Below are 15,810 nucleotides of genomic sequence, written 5' to 3'. Positions count from 1 at the left end.
ATTCAGGAGGCTAGTAATTGGGTCTCACTCCTACCATACTGTTTTGATAAAATGACATAGCCCAGGTGAGGGTAGGAAGGCAGTAAATAAATGTGCCTGGGATCAAAATGTGCCTGGGATCTGTTGCATCCACATCAACACGCTGTTTGGTAGAAATGCAGGCTCTGTCCCAGACCAGAGTGAAAGGAAAACTACATCTTATTCTATTCTATTTTAAAGATTTTATTTATTTATTTGACAGAGAGAGACACCGTGAGAGAGGGAACAGAAGCAGGCTTCCTATCTAGCAGGGAGCCCATTGTGGGGCTCCATCCCAGGACTCTGGGGATCATGACGCAAGCTGAAGGCAGACACTTAAGGACTGAATCACCCAGGTGCCCCAGGAGAGCTGCATTTTAAAGTCAGGAGGATCCGCACACATGTTAAAGTTTGAGAGACCTAACCCAAAGTCTGCTGATTGTGGTCATTAGTAGAGTCCCAGTCATCTCTTTCTCCTACCCAGGAAACTCACAACAGACGATGAAAGTTCCCCATGCTCTGTCTGCAGGACATGCTGGCCACGCTCCCACAGAGGACCCACCTTCTTCCCACCACTAGAGAGACCTCATTCGCTTGTTTGCACAGTTGCCCACCTTGGGCTACTTCTTTTTCATTATTTTATTTTCTGGGAAAACAGAGGTCTTCTATCTGGAGATGAAAATGACAAGGGACCACTTCCTAAACAAAACCGAATGTGGCTTTAGCTTTAACAGGAGTTCTGACCTCAGTGCTGCTGGAACCAGTTCTGAGGTCTAACTACGAAATACGAAAGGGAGAATGGAGAAGGATCACCCCAGAGGGTGCGTATGCAAAGTCTAGCACTATTCTGTTGGCCTTCGATAATGAAGGTGCAGAAACCATGGGAGGAAAGAGCAGAGAGTTGGACAGACTTCCAGAATGGGGCAGACGGGGGAAAGATGGAAGTGCAGAAAACTCTGGGGCAGACAGTCTTGAGGGACGCCAGCTGAGACAAGGGCCTGATCTCCCAGATTGCCCCTCCCTGCCTATTCTCTAGAGATACTGGGGTCTTGTGGCTTTAAAAAGGAGAGTTGCTTGGCCAGCTTATAGCAAATGTAATGTGGGCACTGCTGTCCTGGCTTTTAAAGGGGTCAGAAGCAGACCAGCTTCAATGTGTCAGCTCCGCTGTATGCAGCCTTAGAAAGATTCATCCTTGATCTTTTATTGTCCTGCGTTCACTCCAAGCTGCAAACTCTCCCTGGGGAAATGGCTCACCTTAAAAGAGATGCCATTACAGCTGAAGATGTTTTAGCTTCGCTTCCAATCTCTGACTCTGCATGGAAAGTAATTGCTGTTGTGGTATGCCTTGTGCTTTTCTTCTCACCTCTGCCTAGGTGAACAGAAGCTAAGTGGACACAGCTGCTTAAAATTTGCTGGAACTTCAATGTTTCCTTGGAGAATGATTCAGACAAATAGGAAAGATAACGAACAGTAAACAAAAGTGCACAGTCCAAGTTATAATATTTTTTTTTGTTCTTTTGGCGGGGGGGCCCTGATTCAGCTGGTGGAACAAAGTGATTATTACTTGGGACCCTGGATTAGTGAGGGAATCAGAGAGGCACTGGCACTACATCGCATCCTAACATTTAGTAGAGAAGCAGAACGAAGTTTCACCCTCATCATCTCACTGCCGGGCAGTCTATTATAGATGCCACGAAGGGAGTTATTTTTCCCCAAATGGTTGAATAAAGGCATCCCACCTGATGGCAGTGTGAGCACAGACTCTTGATGGTCCCAGCAGCCTAGTTACTGTGGATCTAGTTACCCGCAGTTTGGCTTACTTGGCCAATTCATTTTTTTTTCTCTCAAAGCTCAAACTCACCTCCTCCAGGAAGACTTCCTGAATGCCCGCAGCTCATAGGGATCTCATCCTTAATGCAACGGAAAGTCACTGCACAGGAGCAGGGTCAACCATCACACTCCTGTTTCTGTGTCACCTTGGATTTATTCTTGAATAATTCTGTTCCTGTCTGTCTACTTAGATACATCAGTAGCCGTCTATGTTCCTCATCTCCTTCTATCTCCTGAGCCCCTACTATTGTATACAGTCTGTGCTTGATCAATGTCAGTTGGATTTAGTGGACAGTAATCTCTAGGTGGCAGTTCCATCTGAGACCCAGGGCCCCACAAGCAGACTGAGAAAGGACTAGGACTATTGACTCAGGGACATTCTTGGCTCTGTATGAATGCTTTGTTTTAAACCATCTTTCTCTGGGGTTTTGCCCTCAGTGCATTGAAGACACATAACTCCACATCAGCATATTTTAACGTATCTGCTGTATGGGATCCCACAGTCAGGCCAGAGTGTCCCCACACAGCCTCCCTCACTTCACCCTGTGCACTCCCCAGAGACAGGGCAGGTGGTGGAAGGTGTTCAGGCTGGGTCTCTGCTTAAGGCAAGTAAACAAGGAAGTTTGGGATTTCATCTCTTCTCAAATTCCCCCAGTGTTCTCAACAACCAAAACAAAAGAATGGATTTGTTTTATTCACAAGTATTAGCGTCCCTCCAAAAGCAGGTGTTGGGCTAGCTGGAGTATCAGAGGCCGCTGCCCAATAAGGCCCACAGGTGTGGATCATGGCAGTGTTTTCAATTTCTAGAATAAGTTTGCTGTCTTCCACTTAACATCACCTTCATCCTAGTGAGATCGCCGGATCTTGTATCTGCTATGTGCCAGGCACTTGGTAGTTGGTAGACATCAGAGATACCACGGCAAATAGATACTGCTTAAAATCTGGTGGGTGAGTCTGGAAGGAATCTGATAAGTCAACAGGTAAGTATGCAATTACCAACCGCGATAAAGGCCCTAAAGGAAAAGAATAGGAGGGTCTACAAGAACTCTAGGTTTTATCTGATGGAATAGGGGAAGATTGGAGGAGGGCTTCTTAGAGGAAGTGATATTTGAGCTGAGCACTGAAAGAGAAACAGATATTTAAAAAGGCAAGAGGGGCAATGGAGTGCTCAAGGTAGGGCTTGGTCACCAGAGGAAATGCAGTAGCGTCCTTGAGGCTAGATGAAAGGGAAGAAGGCAAGCAGGGATCTGGAGAGGTAGGGAGGGGCTGGATCACTCGGGGATGTGTAAACTATTGTGGAGTTCGGCTTTTATTTCAGGACAGTAGAAAGCCATTTTAAGCAAGGGATGAGAGCATTAAAGTTTCCAGAAGATTGCTCTGGTGAGACAATGGTGAGCAAAACGTTCATTTCTCCAAAGTCTTCCAAGTGTCCCATGTGCAGTCTGATGAACCGTACACCTCTGCTTCTAGATGTCTGAGCTAACATGGGTTATGCCTTCCCAGGCCCACGAGAAAACCCTCAGGACTTGTGGAAGGGTATGGGAGCCCCTGTTGGAAGGTGTGGGAGCCCTTGTCGGAAGGTGTGGGAGTCTTGGTAAAACTCACAGCGAAGGCATTCAGATCTGGGCTGCTTTATTTCCATCGGCTTTTTGCCTCCACTCCCAAGAAATAAATCCTTAAAATTACAACCTTTGGGTCCCCATGCCCAGGCAGGCTTATTTCTGTCAGATCACAGTAATCACGGCTTTGACTATGAATTACCAATCCCAAATTAAATGATTAGCCCAAGGTCAATGGATTAGTCAGCTGCCACACCAAGGACAGCTTTCCAGTTCCCCGTACACAAGGGAGGATGAGCTCCCCAGAGTTGTCAGGGGGCTGTGGACGTTGGGCCCTGAGAAAGAGACAGAAGGAAATTGTCTTCCCGTAAACACTTGAGTTTGTTCTTTGATATTCATATTTACTGTAAGGTTCTGAAGTTCCCAGGATCCCTTCTGGGATGACCAGAAACTCTTCTTAGAGTAGGAAGCAATTCCTTATACGAAAAGCCTTTGTAACCAAGTTTGGTTCCGCCTGAGCCATGACCATCCTTTGTGGTTGATGCTAGCTTTCCTGCGGGCTGTCCCACCTTGCCGTTTCCTGAAGCCACAGGTACAACTGAAGCAGGAATGCCTGCGTGGCGGGTAAGACATCTTAATTCTCAACAGGTTGGGATCTGAGAAGAAATAGCTTGCTCACTAGATTTGCTTTACAAAATTTGCCCTTCTGGCGTCTTGCGTCTGGGCCTTTCCCTGGCCCTCGTTGCACAAATGAACCCAGGGTTACTCATCCTTCTGCATTTTAAAGGAATTCCAGGGGTGCTCAGACAAGCTGCAGAGAAACCTGTATTATTTCAGCACTTCTGAGCGTGGATGTCTCAGGCCCTAGTAATGCCAGTGAAATTAAAAATGACTCTGTGCGGGAGGTTGCATTCTGCTTCCATCAGACGAGGTGGAAAGGCATGTGGGGGTTTATGGGTGGCTCCCCCTGGAAGAGAAGAAGCTTGGAAAATTGGACTCACATGCCCCGCTTTGTCCTTGTAGACAGGGCGTCCTCCCTTCCACCCGCTTCTCCCTCCATGCACTGATCTGTCCTGACAGCTGCCAAATTAGCCCTCTCACTTCTGGGTTTGCTTTGGCACGACCATGGATCTTTCCTTTCAGCATCCACTCTTCGTTTAAAAAGTTTGTTCAACCTTATTTCAGGGGTGAATTAAACTCATGTAAAACCCTTCAGAGGGAAAGGGAGTTTCGGCCAGTAAAGAGTATGCAAATCTATGGTACTACAACTTATTTATTCACCAAATGTAAGTCTATATTTGGATATAGATGGCCTGTAAACACAAGGACAGGGGGAATTCTGTGATGTCTGTTATCCTTTTTCTACAGTGGCGGTTTTTCCTTCTGATCCATGCGTCATGGAAATGTCTTCTCGGTTCTGTTTCTTCAGACTGGAACAGTCCCTCGGTTTGGGTCTACAACCTGTTCCCTGAAGGACAGAACCCGAATCCAGTCTAGAATCTGCTGGAAGAGAAAATGGAGTATTCCTCCTTCAGTCAGGGACTGATCATCCCATCTGTCACCAAATGACAGAGTGGCCTTGGGCAAATCATGTGACCTCTCTCTCCTTCCTCTCCTTGTTTGCAGAATAAGGGAACTATTGCTCTTATGGTCTCACAGAATTATTGTAAAGCTTACTTAACGGGTAGTCAGTATGTGGGTGAACTGGACAAAGCTTTAAAATAACCACGCTATTATGTGGAGTTGTTTCCTATCCTCCCTATTCTCCTTGAGAAAAAAAAACAAAAAAACCAAAAAAAAACCAAAGGAACTAAATCCTTGCCCAGCAATGTGATGGCATGCCTGATTTAAGTCCTGCCCAGAGTGGAGAAGGCTGACACTACTGTGGAATCGGCTCAAGAGTTCCTAAGAATACACACACCATACACATCTGGCTTGTTCGCTTTCTCACACCGTCTCGATAGCCCGGACCTCATGTTGGGCTGGAGGAGAAGTCCTACCAGTTCCTGGAGACACAGTCCACTACATGTTAATAGGAATGCTACAAAGAGTTTTAGCCTGGCTGCATGTGCTTGGAGGGCTTGAAAACACCTTTGTGTGTGTGTTGAGTCAGACAGGGTCTCTCTTACACTGAAAATTACTGGAGTCTCTGCCATCCATTTTTGGGGATGCGGTGTCTTCCAGGTAATGAGCACATGCTTCCACGGGCAAAAGGGCCGTGGTCCCAGTCCTGTCACCCATGAGCTAGCATGCTGGGGTGTGGCACTCAATTTCTCTGGGCCTCATTTTCTTAAGGTGGAGGTTTTCAAATGGTGTTCAGTGAAACCTTTTGCAGGGGTGAGGGGTGGAGATGGACTCAGTGATGATGATGATGATGGCAGTGATGATTTGGCCTTTGAGGCATCTTTATAAAAGGTGGAGTCATAGGAAAGGTTTGAGCATTGCTGTCTTCTAGCACTACTTTCTATGTCCCGCCCCCCAAATTGCACCAGAACCTTCACTGAGTGCTCCTTTGAAATATTTATTTTCAGATAGTCAGATTTTTCTTCTTTTATCCTAGTAGCTAATGGGAAGAAAGTAAGGTTAGAAAGAGATACTTGCTCTTACTTCTGGTAGATTAGGAATTCTCAGCTTGATCCATCCGCGGTACAAAGGTTTCTGATGGGAAATAGCTGTGACAGAGGTCTGGTCTGGTGAACTAGGCCCAGCGCTGGAACCCCCATAAGCAATAGCCATCTCCCAAAAGATGATGGTATGTGGGCACAGCATACACGTTGCAGGTAGTTCCTGACCCACTATACTTGCCAGTGGTAAAATGTGCATTTCCAGGATCCGTCCCTTGTTCTATCATCTGAAGTCATTTTAATTAAAATAGAGTTGGACATAAAATAGAGTGGTCAAGAATTGATCAAAAACCTAAACTGTGCTGTCTTAACAAAAGTGGCGTCATTTGCTGGCCGCCAACGTGCTATGAGTGTCGCTGGCCCAAGAGTCCCTCTGACTTGGTGAAGTATCGCAGGACCAAGACTGTGGGTCTGACGGGTCAGGGAGAGGGTGTCCGAGAGGAGGCCTGCAAAGTGAGCCTGCTGCAAAATGAGTAAGGTCCCCGAACAATCCCCGTAGCCTGCCCCATCCAGCCCACCATCGTCTAGTGACTGAGAAACCAGTGACGTCATACATCGGAACTCTGGATTCTCCTCTTCCATCTCTAGTAATGCCTCTCCACGCTGCAGCCTTCCCAAGGCCCTCGGTCTAGAACTTTCTCCTTATTCACCAAAAAGGCTTACCTGGCAGCGGAGAGATCTTGTGAACATGTGCGGGCTGGCAGACTTTCCCCAAAACCGAGTCTTAAGGTTCTTCTCGAAACCACACGTTGGTCTTCCATCTCCTCTCTCTTCTCACTTCCTCCCGGCTCACGTTTACTCCTCGGTGATCCCATGATCTCACAGCGTTCACCACATTTCTGTTTTTGTCCCTTCCCCTGTCGGGTCTTTCTCTATAGTGTTGAGCGTCTGGAAACAATCTCTCGATTATGTGTTGACACTTCAGCACTCTTCTGAAGTAAAGGGCCAGATTTCACAGGAAACACTGAAAACGAGATTGGGCTGCACTGTTTTGAATTACAGCCCATGGAGAGAGGAGTCAAAACAAAGTATTAGGAAAGGCTTAGGGAAATCCTAGGGTCAAAACTTCTTAAATGAAGTTTTATGACCTAGTTGGAATGTGGCACAAATTGCCTTTTTGGTTCATTTGTTTAAAACAATTGTGTGACATCATTGTTTAGTCACTAGTCTGTGTTTATCCCCAAGGCAATTCCTAACGAATGGTGCCGGCAGCCCCGAGATGCTGTTTCATACACAGCGGGCATTGTGGTCTCCTCTGCTCATTTGCAGAACCTGCCGTTTTCTCACACAACAGTTGTTTTTGTTTTATTCAATCAGTGAACCCAAGAATCTTCAGAAGGGAAACTAAGTCTGGCAAAGCACTACCCCTTTTGAAATACAGAGCTATTTGAATTTTTAAATAAAATCCCCTTTAAGTCTAACTGCATTATGTAGGTTTTTTTCTTTTTTTAAATTTTTACTTTGATATTCAAACTTCCAACTGACTAGAAGCGATAAAAATGGTATAAAAAACACCTGTATACCCTTCACTCCTGCATAACATTTTTGTTATTTCTCTATAGATATCATCGTCACTATCATCGTTGTCATTATCTGATCCATCCGAGAATAAGTTTCTATGCTTTTATCCCTAAATATTTCAGTGACTATTTCTTAAGCACAAAGATGCTCACAACACAGTATAGCTATCGAAGTCAGAAAATTTAAAACTATTATCTAATATATAGATAGACCTTATTCAAATTTTGCCAGTTATTCCTAAAATATCCCTAACAGTTATTCCTAAAATATCCCTAAATAGGGATATTTAGGATATATCTAAATATCCCTAAATATCCTAAATATCCCTATTTTAGGATATTCCTAAAATATCCCTAGCACAACACAGTATAGCTATCAAAGTCAGAAAATTTAAAACTATTATCTAATATATAGATAGACCTTATTCAGATTTTGCCAGTTATTCCTAAAATATCCCCCCCCCTTTTTTTTTTGGAGAAGCTCCCACAGGTTGGGATATGAGGTACTTTCATTGTCATTTACCTCTAAATATTTTATCATTTCCATTGTAAATTCCTTTTTAACCCATGAGTTATTTAGTAGATTACTGGTTTCTAAACATATGTTGTAGTGACTGTTTTTTACTACTTTTCATTGTTGACTTCAAATTTCATTGCACTATAATCAGAGAATACGGTCTCTATAATCTTTTCATATTTGTGGAGGTATCCTTTGTGATTTCAAAAGAGTTAAGATTAAATAAATATGAATTTAGGTCTAACGAGCATAAGGACTTTTTCCTACATATCTAGTAAACCTGTTTTTCAAATCTTTTACATTCCTGATGTTTTCATTTTCTTTGATCTCAGGAATCTACACGATGATGATAGATTTGTTGGTTTCTCTTTACATTTCTCTCAGCCATACTTTTGTTGTTTTCAGAGTTATGCTATTAGATGCATACGGGGTCATGAATGCTACATGTTGGTGGATTATTTCCTCTAATTTAGGTAGTACTTTTTGCCCGAAATTCTATTTAGTGTGATATAACTATTGCTGTATCTGTTTCTTTCTGTTGTTATTTCATGGTACAGCTTTTTTATTCCATTATATCCAAAGTTTCTCTTTTGGTTTGGTTTTAATTATGTCTCCTACAAGAGCTATATAACTGGATATTGATTGATTGATTGATTCATTCATTCATTCATTGTGTTATGTTAGTCACCATACAGCACATCATTAGTTTCTGATGTAGGGTTCCATGATTCATTGTCTGTGTATAACACCCAGTCCTCCCTGCAATCCGTGCCCTCTTTAATACCCATCACCAGGCTCACCCATCTCTCCACCTCCCTCCCCTCTAAACCCTCCATTTGTTTCCTGGCATCCATAGTCTTTCATGGTTTTTCTGCCACTCCAATTTCCCCCTCTTCATTTTTCCCTTCCCTCTCCTAATGTCTTCATGCTTTTCCTTATGTTCCACAAATAAGTGAAACCATATGATAATTGACTTTCTCTGCTTGACTTACATTACTCAGCATAATCTCCTCCAGTCCCATCCATGTTGATGCAAAAGTTGGGTATTCATCCTTTCGGATGGCTGAGTAATATTCCATTGTATTTATGGATCATATCTTCTATACCCATTCATCTGTTGAAGGACACCTCAGCTCTTTCCAGTTTGGCTATTGTGGACATTGTTGCTATGAACATTGGAGTGCATACAGCCCTTCTTTTCACTACATCTGTATCTTTGGGGTAAATACCCACTAATGCAATTGCTGGGCCAAAGGGTAGCTCTATTTTTAACTTTTTGAAGAATCTCCACACTGTTTTCCAAAATGGCTGCACCAATTTGCATTTCCACCAACAGTGTAAGAGAGCTCCACTTTCTCCACAACTTCTCCAATATTTGTTGTATCTGGCTTTGTTGGTTTTTGCCATTCTAACTGGTGTAAAGTGGTATCTCAAAGTGGTTTTGATCTGAATTCCCCTGATGGCTAATGATGATGAACACTTTTTCATCATTTGGTTTCTCTTTACATTTGTCTGTTTATAGCTGGATTTTTAAAAAAAATCTACTCTGATAACTATTTTGTAGATAAATTTAATCCCTTTATTTCTAGTGTGGTATATTTGAGTTTCTGTCTTCTTATTTTGGGTTTTCTCCTTACTATAATTTTTTTTGCTTTGTAAATTTCTCCTTTTCTGCCTTCTGTATTAATAAAATTTCCATATACTTAGAATGCTTGAATAGGTATAAATGTACTTATTGATTATAGTGGTTCCCTTTAATTTTTTAGGCATACATATTTTAGTCATAAACTTTTTTAACAAAAGCCAAAGTTATTCAGAATTTCTATCCTTCTCTTTACTATTGCATAGGCCTAATAGAGATTAAACATGGTATTCCTTTCCCCCATCTTATTATTGCTGTGTTGAGCTTGAATTGTACCCTTTTTTCTTTAAATCCAAAAATATTTTAATATGTATGCCCTCATGGTCAATAATTAGCTGGACTTACTGATAAATGTGATCAATTGCTGTTTTATCATTATTTCTTGCATTTTATGCCTTGCACTCCATCTTCTTCTGAGTAACATCCTTTAATAGTTCTTTTAGTGGAGTTTTTTACTCTGTTATTGTTGATAAGAACTCTGTTATGCAGTTGTCACTCCTTTGTAGATAATATAATATTTCCCCTCTGGAAATTTCTGAGCTCTTCTCTTTAATGTTAGCACCCTGCAGTTTTGTTTCAGCATGTCTGACAAGCGTGAATTTCCTTTAGTCATCTTAGGACACAGAGTTTGAGGACTCTTCTCTTCTTTCAGTCTTGGAAAGGTCTCTCCTATTTACCTCTTCGAAGATTGCTTCCCTCGTTTCCTTCTTCAGAACTCCTATTTGCCATGCGTGGTAGCTATTTAAACTATAGTCCTTGTCTTTTTTCATATCTTTGCTCTCTCTGTATCTTTGGCTGTGTAGGGGTAAATTCCTCAGTGCTATTTTGCAGTTCTTTAATTCTCTATGTCTTTATGTTCAGTCTAGAGCTTATCTTATTGATTGAATTTTAAATTCAAATTACTATCATTTTTAAATCAAAGATTTCTAATAACTTATTTTTCATATTTACATAACTTATTTTGTTTATGCTTATTTGTGTTTCATATCATGCTCTTTTTAAAACACTTTTTATTTTATTTTTTCAGGCTTTCAAGATTCATTGTTTATCCATCACACCCAATGCTCCATGCAATACATGCTCTCCTTAATACCCACCACCAGGCTCACCCAACCCCCCCGCACCCCTCCCCTCCAAAACCCTCAGTTTGTTTCATGCTTTAAAAAAAAAACAAACAAAAAAACAGAAGCTAGTCCTTTATTTCTTTGGAGACACTCATTTAAAAAATATTTTTCAGGCTATTCTATAGAATAATTTTATTCAGGACAAATAATATGTTGACTTACTTTATTAACATGACTTTTTTGGGTAGGGTTTAGAATTTTGATCTTCGGGGTCTCCAAATCTTATTTGGGAAGGTTTTTACTTTTTCTCTTCCCATTTGCCCCAAATACTAGTTTCATAGTTGTCTCACCTGGACTCAGAAGCTGGGGTGGGTGGGTGGGGCTTCTGTCTTTTGGTGAGATTGGGGATACTATAGATCTAGGCAATGAGCCAGCAGGTAGCTTTACTCATTTTCCATTCATGAGACTGTGTCCTCTCACTTTCCCAGGCTTACTGTTTGCTAAAAGCCATGATCCTGAATAAGAAATGATCAGATTCTAGACAAAAGTTGAATATAGAATTAACATTATTTCCTGATACAGTTGTTGAAAGATAATGTTGAAAAAATATCAAGGTGTGGGGTCTCAGAAATGGAAGGACAGAGTGGCCATTACTTGAGATGGGGTGGACTGAGGGTAGAGCAGGTAGGGCAGGGGAAAATTAGGAGTTCATCTGAATTTGAGATTTATGCTAGACAACCCAATTGAGATATTAAGTAGGCTGCTGGATATATGGCCTGGAGTTTAAAGAGAGATCTGAGCTGGAAATTTAAATTGGAAGTGGCCAGGATCTAGATGATATTTAAAAGCCAGGAACATGTGCAAGGTTACCAAAGGAGTGAAGATGGATAAAGAACAAGACCGATGACGGATTCTAAGCATTCTCCAACATCAAGAGTTTAAGAAGATGAGGGGGAACCATTCAAAGTGAAACTGAGAAAAAAATAAAAAACACAACTGAGAAGAGCGGCCAATGAGGTAGAAGGGAAACCAGGGAAGTGTTGTATCCTCCCACAGCAAAGAAGAAAGTTTGAGAGGATCAACTCTGCTTGGTAAAATGAAGAGTAAAAGCTGACCACTGGTTTTAGCAAAGTAGGTGGGGGAGGTGAGCGGAGAATGCCTGATTGGATGGTAATACTTGGAAATTATTTTTAAGCCTCCCTTCATGAGCTGTTGACACTGGGGGCACTACCTACCTCCCACCAACACTTGGCTTCAACAGTAAACATGATTTCATTCTCTGCCTCAAGTGGAATTCCCTTTACTTTGCAGAGACCAAATTTCCAGTGACCTTTCCTTGCTTTCATTCCTGGAGCACTACAAATTTCTAGTTTGTTGAGATGTTTGCCCATGAGCCAGCTATCCAGTTTTTATTTCTATTTCATCTCTTATTACTATGAGTTTAGAGCACCAAAATTGTATAAAAGCATAAACTTGTGGAGCCATATTGATTGGCTGGAAGTTCATTACACTCTTCAAATGTTCAGAAGAACATTTTGGATGGTGTGTAGTTAAATATTGTTGTGGAACAAACAACCCCAAAGCTTAGTGGCTCAAAACAGCAATGATTTATAACTCATGATTCTGGAAATCAGCAGTTTGGGGGGGATCCACTGTATACTCTTCTGGTCCTTTCTGGGATCTTTCATGCATCCATGGTCAGCTACAGGTCAGCTAAGGAGCTCTGCTTCTGCAAGTTAACTTGCTGTCAGCTAAAGCCAATAGATGCAACAAAGTTGACTTGGTTGTGTGGTCATTCACATAGCTTAAGCTTGTTCACATGGTAGCTGGACAGAATTCTAAGAGAAAGAACAGAAACTCACCAAGTCTCTTGAAGGCTAAGCACAGCATCACTTCTGCTCTGATTTACTGGTCAAAGCAGGTCAGAGGGTGGAAAAATAGATTCTATCCCTTGATGGGAGGAAATGGAAAGTTACATTGCAAAAGGGGCATGAATACACGGAAGGGGATGATTTCGACCATTTTTGCAAACAAGGTACTACAAATGGAGCATGAAATGAATTGAAATTGTTGTGAGATGAATTTAAATTAAGGAGAAAAGAGATCAACCGTGGCGCATACTAGGAATTATTGAGTGTTGAAAGGAGAAGAGGTAGTAGTAGAAGCTTTACATCAGATTCAGGACAACAGGCTGAGTATTTGCCATCATCAGGATGCATGCTGGAAGCCAAGAGAGAGTCAGGGAGGAACTCCTTCCTGCCTTTCAAGTAGCTATTACTTGAATAAGGAGCGCAGGGCAAGACTCCAGCTCTACGACAAGGCAGAATATTAATGCTCAAGATAACTGATCAAGGGAAAATCTTTGGAATGAGGTAAACTTAAAGTGCAGGCTGAAAGGAAGAAGCCATGGAAAGATTAAAGACTCAGAAGAGATGAGGATTACAGGCAGTGGCTGCACATTGGTTGGCATTTTTATTTAATAGGTAGAAAGACCCAAAGACTGAGAAATGCATCAGTCCTCAGGAGACAAAGGGAAAAGAATCCAAGTTTCCGCAACTGATTTTTTTTTAAAGTTAAACCAAAAGGAATTTATTGCTTTTAATTTAAAGAACACTTGTATCAACAAGAATTCTGTACACCTCAGCAAAGATGGGTCCTAGCCTGTGGTAGGTCTGGCAGAATTTCAGGGTGTTACCAAGACACCCCTTCATACTACAGACATCCAGTTGTTGATGTTCTTGGTACCCAGGCCAAATAAGGCCAGAAGAGCTTAGAAGCTGGTATTCAGAGTTTGTCTTGACCTGTGGACCTGGAGTTCCTAACTCCAGCAATCTCAAGAGTTTCTTTTTTGTGGAGTTCTATAGATCCTTCAGATCTGAAGGTCACCCCAAAAATATCTTTTGGCTACTTGTTCATCTGTATAAACCACTCAGTAATTGTTTTCATATGATCAAAATTTGACCAGGTCTTCAATTCTCTGAAGTTATCGTCTACTCTGGCTAACTCTTAGGTTGAAGACAGAGACTAGGGCTGGTCTTCAATGTGTCTTAAGAGGCCTGAGGACCTCAGCCTCCAGGGGAGCCTGGTCTATCCTAGACATTTTTCCTCACGAAGCCTTTGTTCTCCTTGGAAACCACGAGAACTCCATTCAGTGGAGCCAGAATGAATCTGGCACAGGTAAGCCAGGCATTCCCATAATGCTCAATATTTTTTTTCTAAGGGTGGGGAGAGATGATGCAGAGATTAGTCAATCACCCCAATACAAAAACTAGTAGTCATTTTTTGAAATAAGGAGGAAATATTTAATAACTGTGTTGTTCATGCTTCTATCTTGGACATGAATTCAGTCCAACACTAACACTGCATGAGTGTAGATTTTTGTTACATGAAAGATTCTATTCCAGACTCAGGAAAAAGTAGAAATGGAAACAAAGATACTTGAGTGCTATTCTCTGCTAGACTCTATGCTTTACTTTTGCTCATTCACCACATCTAATCAACTCATCTGCCCCTTCAATCCTGCCTCTAATATTTCTAGGATCCAATCCCTTGTCTGCATTCCCACACCACCAACTTAATTAATACTGACTGCATTGTCATCCAGTAGGATTACTGTAATATCTTCTGTTACGGGTGAATTGTATCTCCCTACCCAAATTCCTATGTTGAAGGCTTAGTCCAAAGTACTGCAGAAATGTGTATTTGGAGATAGAAACTTCGAAGAAGTAACTGAGGGAAAATGAGGTCCTATGAGTGTTAGCTCATCCAACATAACTGGTGTCCTTTCAAGAAGAGAAGACTGGGACACAAAAATGCACAGAGGGAAGACCACATGAAGGCAGAGGGAGAACGTGGCCATCTACAAGCCAAAAAGAGATTCTTCAGAAGAAACCAACCCTGCTGACATCTTGACCTTAGACTTCTAGCCTCCAGAAATGTGAGAAGATAAATTTCTCTCATTGAAAGCAGTCTGTGGTATTTTGTTATGTCAGCGCTAACAAACTAATAACGCCTTCTGTCTCAGTCCTTTGATTTCCGTCTTGTTCCTTTCAAAAATCAATAGTTCTCCAAGTAGAATTATCTGTCTCAATCACTGGTCTCTGTCACTTGCCTGCTTAAAACCCTTCAGCAGCACTCCACCTCTCACTGTAGTATTTTCCACATTTAAGTTTTTTTGTATATCTGTTATTTAAGATGTCCCCCAGGTATGTAAGAACTTCCTAGTTTTCCAGCTAGAAGGGGCACAGTGTACATTTACACATTAAAGGCTCCAAGAAGTTTTGTGGCCAAAAAACCCCTGGCTAACTTGGTTTAACCCACTGTTTGACAAATTTAGTTGACTACAGAATTTTTTTCTTAGCATGATACCCATTATACCCACTGCAACTTTGTTCTATAATATAAACTAGGAAATGCTGCCCGCAATCAAGTCCACATACTTTGACATGTCATTCAAAATGAGGATCCCCAGATCTAGCAAACGGACACATCGGATGCCTTATTGGGTTGGAATCACGTGTTGTTTATCTGAAATTCAAATTCAGCGGGATATCCTGTACTTTATCTGATGACTGGATAGAGGACCCTTTGTGACCTATAATATAGTGAACAGACTGAACCAAAATGAATTTGGCAAGAATCTTTCCCCACTTTACATGCTGGGAAGAGAGGAAGTCAAGGTTGATTCATGGCTTTTAGTTGGATTCAATTCACCACCAACCCTTGTTCACTTAAAGCAGTGTCTCTCCATCCTGGTTATACATTGGAATCTTCTGAGGAGCTCTTAGATATCTCACACCCTATCCCAAAGCAAGGGGACTTAGAATGGGGGCTGCCTAGTGGGGACTTTGAAAGACAGGGTGGGGAGGAGAGTATGCAAAGCAAGGCTCTAGGGAGCCAGATTGAAGGAGGCCCTCCCTGTTGGGACCAACCGTGTACTTGCAGAGCCCTGAGAGTGAGGGCCTCCTTAAATCTGTGTCTTATACTCCTGTAGACCTCACTCTGACACGCCCTGTTAAAAGAAGTGAGTTGGGGGA

At 41.9% G+C, this 15,810-nt stretch overlaps 1 long non-coding RNA gene across 1 annotated transcript in view; it reads right to left on the bottom strand.

Moving 5' to 3' along the window:
- Nucleotides 1-6,700: 6,700 nt before the first annotated feature.
- The window catches only part of LOC122893571, a 14,608-nt gene continuing 5,498 nt past the window's right edge, over nucleotides 6,701-15,810 (bottom strand). The window contains exon 3 of the long non-coding RNA XR_006381653.1: nucleotides 6,701-7,017. This is a non-coding gene — a long non-coding RNA (uncharacterized LOC122893571). The remainder of the gene's footprint in view (nucleotides 7,018-15,810) is intronic.

The sequence above is a fragment of the Neovison vison genome, chromosome 13 (genome assembly GCF_020171115.1).
Source record: "Neovison vison isolate M4711 chromosome 13, ASM_NN_V1, whole genome shotgun sequence".
In the NCBI taxonomy this organism is placed as follows: domain Eukaryota; kingdom Metazoa; phylum Chordata; class Mammalia; order Carnivora; family Mustelidae; genus Neogale; species Neogale vison.
Note: the sequence above shows the minus strand (reverse complement) of the source record. Positions and strands in the feature narration are given on the sequence as shown.